Source organism: Chrysoperla carnea, chromosome 1 (assembly GCF_905475395.1).
Source record: "Chrysoperla carnea chromosome 1, inChrCarn1.1, whole genome shotgun sequence".
NCBI classification, from domain to species: Eukaryota; Metazoa; Arthropoda; class Insecta; order Neuroptera; family Chrysopidae; genus Chrysoperla; species Chrysoperla carnea.
The window spans coordinates 4,217,042-4,225,076 of record NC_058337.1 but is presented as its reverse complement, the minus strand read 5'-3'; the positions used below and the strand labels follow the sequence as shown (position 1 = coordinate 4,225,076).

The following is an 8,035-nucleotide window of genomic DNA, read 5'->3' as shown; positions in this document are numbered from 1 at the left end:
TTCATGTAGTTGTCACAATCATATTTGGACTAGACATGGCAGGTATGCGTTTGTAATAACCAGATCCCATGTTTAAAGCAAACTCAAAGAAATTTTCTTTTAATTCATCGATTCGCTTTATTTACACGAATATATATTCCAACTAAGTACAATTTTATTTTCCATCAATCAAATGCATGATTTAAAACTAAAATCAATCTCTTTCATAAAAGTAATGATTTTGTTTATTTAACTTCCATGATTTTGTATCAATGAATTCATATTTTAAATTTAATCCCATTTTATTGCAAATACAAATATTTAGCTGTACTTGTTACAATCATAATGAAATTGTTTGAAAGTATTTTTACTTTATTTCAGTATGAGACAGCCAACTTCGGGATGAGGTTGTCATTCTTTTAATTTCTTTTCAATGTATAAAACAGATTTAGCTCAAAACTTTTTTGATAAACTGTTTCAATTTAATTATTTTTTCTAAAGAATGCCCTTCTTGTATTGTATAATATTTGAAATTATTTAAAACTTAAAGAGCCATATTAATTAACTATTTATGGCCATATTTTTATAGGTATCTGTCTGTAATCACTATCACTACATAGTATAAAATAAAGTCGCTTTTTCTGTCCCTATGTCCCTATGTCCCTATGTACGCTTAAATCTTTGAAATTACGCAACGGATTTTGATGCGGTTTTTAATAGATAGAGTGATTCAAGAGGAAGGTTTTTATGTATAATACATCCATATTATAGTAGAGTAAGGGGTTGAAATAGGGGTTGAAAGGGATATGCTTCAAAAACTAAAAAAGTTGTGCATCGATTAAGCTCAAATATTGACACGATATACAACCAGCTTCAAAGATCTATTGTTTTTATCTACTTTTAACCTTCGGAGGGTAGAAAGGTGTAGCGAGAAAGTGGGAAGGAATTATCAAATATTTACAAATATACCTAAGTGGGGTATATCAAATAAAAGAGCATGACGTGTACATTACAAAACTGTTATCCCACGCAAGGAAATGTGGAGGGAGGGGTGCAAGTGGGGATGTTGCCCAGCAAAGCGGGTAGTTTACAGCTAGTAAGAAGTAATTTGTAAAACATAAAAATGGTAGTTTATAATAAATTTTAATATGCTTTTAATTATATATGATATGATAATCACACAAGACAAACAAACATACAACATATTATATTTTTAATGTCAATAAACGTAAAAGTGATAATTATTGTCAAAGTAAGTAAATTATAAAAAAGATGTGATGATCATATGTGTATGTATGATATGTATCATACAAGTATGTATACAATTTTAAAAGTTATGTATCTTTTACAAGGTTAATTTGTTTACAATCATTATCTTTGTTTAACAAATTTTATTTATTTTTTTTGTTATAAAGTCTGTTCCATATATTCCTTTTTCTTCCTACCCTATGTTGCGTCACATTTTATACAACCTTCGTAACAAATTTAACGTCAAAATTTCTAGAATCAAAAATATTTAATACATTCCCAGTGGCAATGAATTGCAACTATCACGTTTCCTTGGGCACACTCTTCTTGCTGTCCCATTTCGTCATGCAAAAAACATTTTTTATTTTCTCTTGTTTGCGTAACGTATTTTAGGCATGCAAGTTTAAAGCTTGTCAATTTTTAAATCACAGTTGTGATGGGAAACTTCACGCTCAGAAGGTAAACCTGAATTTGCCACTATTTGCTGTGAAATGTGCAATTCTAGGAAATAGTAGGTATCACAATATATTTACTACAGTGCAACCTTAATATAACGAACCTCAATATAACGAATTCCTCGATTTAACAAATTTTTCGCAATCCCCTTGAATTATCCATAAGAGTCAATATAAAATATACCTCTACATTTCGAATATTTTTTGCGAACAGTCTCTTTATAACGAATTTTCAACTATAATAAAAAATTTAAATACCTCTAAATAACGAAATTCGTCAATTCAAAACCTTTATATAACGTATAAAGTCCCACCAATATATGACAGTAAGTATGCTCCATAGTATGTAATTCACGTCGAGAGAGGTTCCGACACTTTTTTCCTCTTTATACCGAATTTTAGACCAACTTAACCTCAATATTACGAACCTCAGTTTAATGAATTACTTGATATAACGAATATTTACTGATTCCCTTCAGATTTGTTATATCGAGGTTGCACTGTATATAAGGTTACTGCAACTGTAAGTATATCTGTGTAATATTGTATCTCGCGTTATTATTAGTCATCAGCGGTTTTTGGTTCAAAGTTACATGTGGATCAGGCATATAATATTTGCCATACTATTAATTTTATATTTATTTTTCAATTTTTCATATGTATTTTTTTTTGGTAATTCTCTAATTATATTTTAAAACAATGCGTTCTAAGATTGACTTTGAAAAATAACACAAATATAATTTATAAAACGATTTAATTTTATATTTATTTTAATTTTGATAACAGAAAAAATTTTTTTGTGTGTATTCTAAAAAAACTAAAAATGTGTAAAATATTATTATTATACTTTCATATAATTTAATATTACGGGACCGGGGACATTAACGAATCAAATTTTGCGTATAATTAATTGTATTCCAGTGTGACAATTAATTATAAATTGATTATTGTGCAAAAATCAAAGTTTTTTTAATTTTTTTTTTGTGTAACCACTTTTATTGACAATTTTTTGTTTTGGATTTTTTTAAATAAGAATTTTTTTTGTTTCAAGTAGTGTTTCTTTTAAAAGACATGATAATTGTGGAACTTAATTTTAAATTATTATTTTATCAAATTGTATTATATAAAGAAAAATATTTTTGGTATTTATTATTATACAAAAACAGATAAAAAAAAAGTCGTGCCATTTTATGCGCGGGATTTTTCAAAGTGCATTAATTTTTTTTCTACAAGAATTTTGTGTTTTGTGAACGAATTTGAAATAAAATACAAAAAGTTGATCAAAATGAATTATATTGTTCAAACACCACGTCCGGTAGCGTATAATAATTGTGGAGTTAATTATTATGGTTTAATCGATAGTGGTTATATGTCAATGAAGAGATATCTGAATGAAGAATCATATCAGGGTATTTACTCAATTATTTTCAAATTATATTTTTTAAGTGGTTCGGTTGTCACGTGAATAGTCAACTAGGCATTTGTATGATGTAAATGTAAGAAAAGGCTCTAAAAATATCGTAAAATAGGCAAACTGTATGACGCAAATGCAAAAAAATGGTCTAAAAATATCGAAAAAGCGTCAAAAATCAAAGTATTTTTATGTTTTGCTAAGCGTTAGAAACTAGGGCATAAAAAAATTAGTATGCAACTCACGGCCAGAATGTTGAATGGTCTGGTACCACGCCAGAAAATCCAACTTTCTGGCCTAGACTCCACAATACTGAGCTGACCTCTACTGGCATCAAAAGGCAATTCCTTCTAATTGGCTTACGAATTTGAGTATATATTCTATGATTTTTTGTTTGTTTATACCATGAAGATATATGTTTATATCCTCTTCAAGTGCCATTACAAAGCTTCTTGCAGTTTTTTGGAGTCGTAAATTGTTTTACAAAATATATCTTCTCTAAAATTAGTTTCACGCTAAAACTTTGGCAACATATGTAGCGTTAATGATTGAGAAATGAAGTAATACGCAGTAGAATTACTCAGTTTCTAAGTGATTTCAAATAATTGTACAACAAAATTTTGTTACTAAGTGTTGTATAAGCTTAACAAATAAAGTGCTCGTATATAACATGAGATTATTCATAATTTATAATCATAATTTTACTCATTATAATTATATATGTATCAGAAAACTCAGAGACAACATAATCTCACACTAAAATACTATCAATATATTACGTAAATACTAAAAGGACATTAGCAAATGTCATATGATTAGAAAAATATATCTCATAAATATTTAGAGATTACATGATTTCTATAGATATAGATTACCTTTTTGAAAAAAAATAGATTGTTTAAATAAAAATATCGGAAATTTTGAGTTTAGAGAAAAATTTAAAATAAAAAATACTTTTTAGGGATACGCTTTTATTGTAGCAAAAAGTAGAAAATAAGTTTTCTTATAAATTTTAAATATCAAAGATGATTCGAAACACCTCAAACTATTACAAATAGCCCTGTTTGAGTGATTTATAAGAAAATTGTGTTTCTGATTTTAAATAGAGAAAGATTTTAAGTAAATTTTTTCAGCTAAAAGGATACGAAAGATTTTAAGGTTGAAATTCACGCATTGGGTAACCAGATGAGACATATTTTTAATCAAATATTGAGTTTGGAAAACCATGATTGGAGTGTTTAAGAATCAACAAAATTTCATAAAAAGTCTCATCTGGTTATCAGATGGGTGAAGTTCGACCTTATATCGTCTGTTAGGTCATGACAAGGATGTTCGATTCGAAATTTGAAGAGATATCATATAAAAGTATATCGTGTGAATTTATTTTTAGGAAACGATGAGTAGATACGTTTTAAATATCAGTTTCTCATTAATTGATAATGAAATCAATAATTGAAATAAAATTGATAATGAAATCAAAACATTCCCACGACCTAGCTAATGTTACTACGTAAAGGGTGTTTTCTTAGTCATTTATCAACGTACACTCACTGTCAGAAAAAGTGCCACAGTTAAAACATTCTAAGCGTACGCATCATATGTTATGTTATAATAGTAACACTTAGAATGTTTTAAAACGAGCATTTTTTGTGACATTGAGTATACCTTGACAGATTTTAGTTTTACGTATTTACATAATAACCGTAATACTATATTTTTTCAAATTCGAATCTTACAAGCGTGAATTTAGGTACGGCATCCTACAATAAGCACCGCGTTTAATAATATAAATCTTCGATTCAAATTAATTTAAATCAATAAATAATTCAAGTTAGTATTTACAATGGATAAATGTTTGATGTAATGAAAATTTATGAAGATTGACTTCTTGCTAATATCCAACACATTACAAATACTATCTCATCTACCATTTAGTTCGAAAATATTCATTATTAAGGTTGTTCTTAAGGTTTTAAACCTATGATTTAAACATAAACATATGAATGCTAAACCAATAAAAGAGTTGGCTATTCTTTGTCTGATAGTTTTAAACACTATTGCTATAAATTACTATGATTTCTTAATATGCATCTATTTAATAGTAATTTTTCCAATAATCGTAATATTAAAGCTCCAAAATGAGTAAATTGATTTTAAACTACACTTTTTCTACCAAGAACTTATACTAATACGTCTAACTTATGGTACCAACACTACCTTGAGTATTTTAGTGTTTAAGCTTAAAGTATGTAAGTATATATCAGTATATATGCGTGATATATGTATGTGTAATGTGATAGAGTAATCAACACTTTCTATACATGGTATTTCCACAATTAACTCAATCAATTGCTTGTCTATTCTTAACTTATAATATCAAGTCTACCTTAATGACTTAGTGTTTAAATTTTAAACGTTCTCATATTAAAGAATAACAGTATAAGTATATAGTATATAAGTAATGCAATACAAGAGATTGTTTCGTTATCAACATTAATACAATATTATAAATAAAATAAAATATTATACTTAATCAAATATGACCTTGATTTTAAAATTATTGTATTGATTATTTTAAATTATTACAATAATTGTCTTGTAATAATAATATAGGACTATAGTATATAGTACAGTAAAAGATCTTACAGAAATAGGCTAATGCAGGAAAATGAATGAAACCGCTCGCTTTTTGTTAAAACCTCATGGAATGTGTTTCTGTGAACAGCATAAGATATTATAGGACCACAGTTCCAGCCGGGTGTCCCACGATACCTCTAGTTTATTTTAGTTTATCCATTATAATTCCTTTTATAGACAAACTTTTGACATCTTGGGTTATATGATTGTAATTTTCGCATAAAAATATATCTCTCCTATAGATTTTTGAAGACAAAATGGCAGTTCACTTCGACACACAGGTCTGATTTTCCGTTTTTTAATTATTTCATACCTACCCTTTCATATTCTACCTTTTTTTCTGGCAACACTGGACACTTAACTTTTTTTACTCCCGAACAAAAAAAAGGGTCTTATAAATTTGACCGTTATGTGTGTCTGTCTGCGACTACTAAAAAATAGGCGATAATCCTCAGAATTGGTTTGGAGAAGGCTCTAAGGAGAAAGGTACTTTAATGGAGTGTTACTAGATACGTTTCAAGTGGGAGTTTAGGGTTCCGTACTCGAAAAATTTTTCGGTTTTTTTAAATTTTATAAATTTCACATGTTATGACATTTCATTCCTAGATTTTTTCCACTTTTCAAGCCAAAATAGAACAAATGTCTACAATTATTCTTAGCATTGATAATCCTGTTAATATACCTTATCGATTTTCCATTTTAAAAAACCATTCCTAACGAATATAAACAAATATGTTTATATTAAAAATAATATTTTAATGTAAATAATCTTGCTTAAGACATATTATAATTTTTTTATTTGAAATTGAATGCTTTTAATAACAATTTATTATTACCACATGTGGGGTAAATCTATGACGTCAAATATTTAAAATATAAATTATTCTGGTTGAAATGGTGCAAGAGCTGATAAAAAAACATAATATGGCTTGATAAAATTGAAAAGACATTTGTTTTAAGGAAATACGAGCGCCAAGGCAAGTTTAGGCTTGTGCCTGAAATTATGTGTACCTTATTATAATAAATAATGGGGGTTTAACCTCCGTATTTGTGACATATGCCTAATCACAGAGGCCACCCACACCATTATTTGTTAATCTTTATTTATTTAATTACAAACATATTTACAATTACATTTTTGATGTGGGTGGAGTCGGTTACTTCGTTCTTATCCAAGCGAAGACAATGTGATCAATTCTGCACTTCCATTGATTATAAATTGTTCAGGTATTTTCGTTTCCACGATTCTGAAACATAAAATTAGGAATATCTTTCGAATGAAATGGAAATATTTATCACGAACAAATCTCTAGATAATAATTTATACATTTACTAATTATATTTACTCTTTGAAATTCAAACCACATAGCAAAATAAATAATCGACTTTTCTTTAAAAAAAAAAAAATTGATATTTTTCAATAAAATAAAATTGACATATTTATTGTGCGGTTAAAATATTACCAATTAATTAATATTCCTTAGATTCTAGAATATACAAGGCAAAAAAAAAAAAAATATTTCTCACTTGCTTTATTAAATTAAAAAAAAAGTAAATGGACTTGTTTTCATTTGCGACATTTTTATTAAATTGCTTTATTCATTAGGTTGGTTAAACTGGGTAAATCCAATTCATAATATTTGTTATATCGGATTAAACACTGTCTTAAACTTACCTAATTGACTAAGTGGCTAATTGAAATGGTCATTAAAATTATAAACTTTAATCTATTAAGTAATTCGTACGTAAGTCTCATTAATTATTAAAGTCTGCTGTGTTTAGTTTTTAACTTGTAAGAGTACCTAATTGAAATTTAGTTAAATTGTCATTTGACTAAATATTAAAGTGAAACGCTCAACTATCAAAAACGAAACACTAAAGGTGAATTGCTAAAAATAGGTGAATTCATCACAATGGAATTTTACGAATTTTAATATCAACCGATATAAAGTTGTCTCATTCTCATCGCGAGAGCAAATACGGCCAATGGGGCTACGAATGTGATACAACTACCGTACGGGATTGAGTGGTGAAGTTGACACAAGCGCATGAGTTGTTTGTATGAAAGTGATAAACCGTCTAACAAATATTGTTGTTTTGAAATGCAACATAGTTTGAAACAATCTTTTTTTGATTTGTCCTATCACTTATTAATATTATAATAAAATACTGATGTGATTGATACAACCACATGAGCTGGTTTATTAGGTTTATTTGAAAAAATAACTAACTGTGTGTCTTAACTCCACCACTGTACCAACTGGGCTACGGCTGGTTGATATTTATGTAAAAAATTTGTTATATA

The 8,035-nt window shown here is 27.7% G+C and overlaps 1 protein-coding gene across 1 annotated transcript in view; it reads left to right on the top strand.

Moving 5' to 3' along the window:
- The first annotated feature begins 3,059 nt into the window (after positions 1–3,059).
- LOC123290561 (nuclear factor of activated T-cells 5) overlaps positions 3,060–8,035 on the top strand; it is a 136,897-nt gene continuing 131,921 nt past the window's right edge. The window contains exon 1 of the mRNA XM_044870787.1: positions 3,060–3,091. The gene's annotated coding sequence lies outside the window, so the exon portion shown is untranslated. The remainder of the gene's footprint in view (positions 3,092–8,035) is intronic.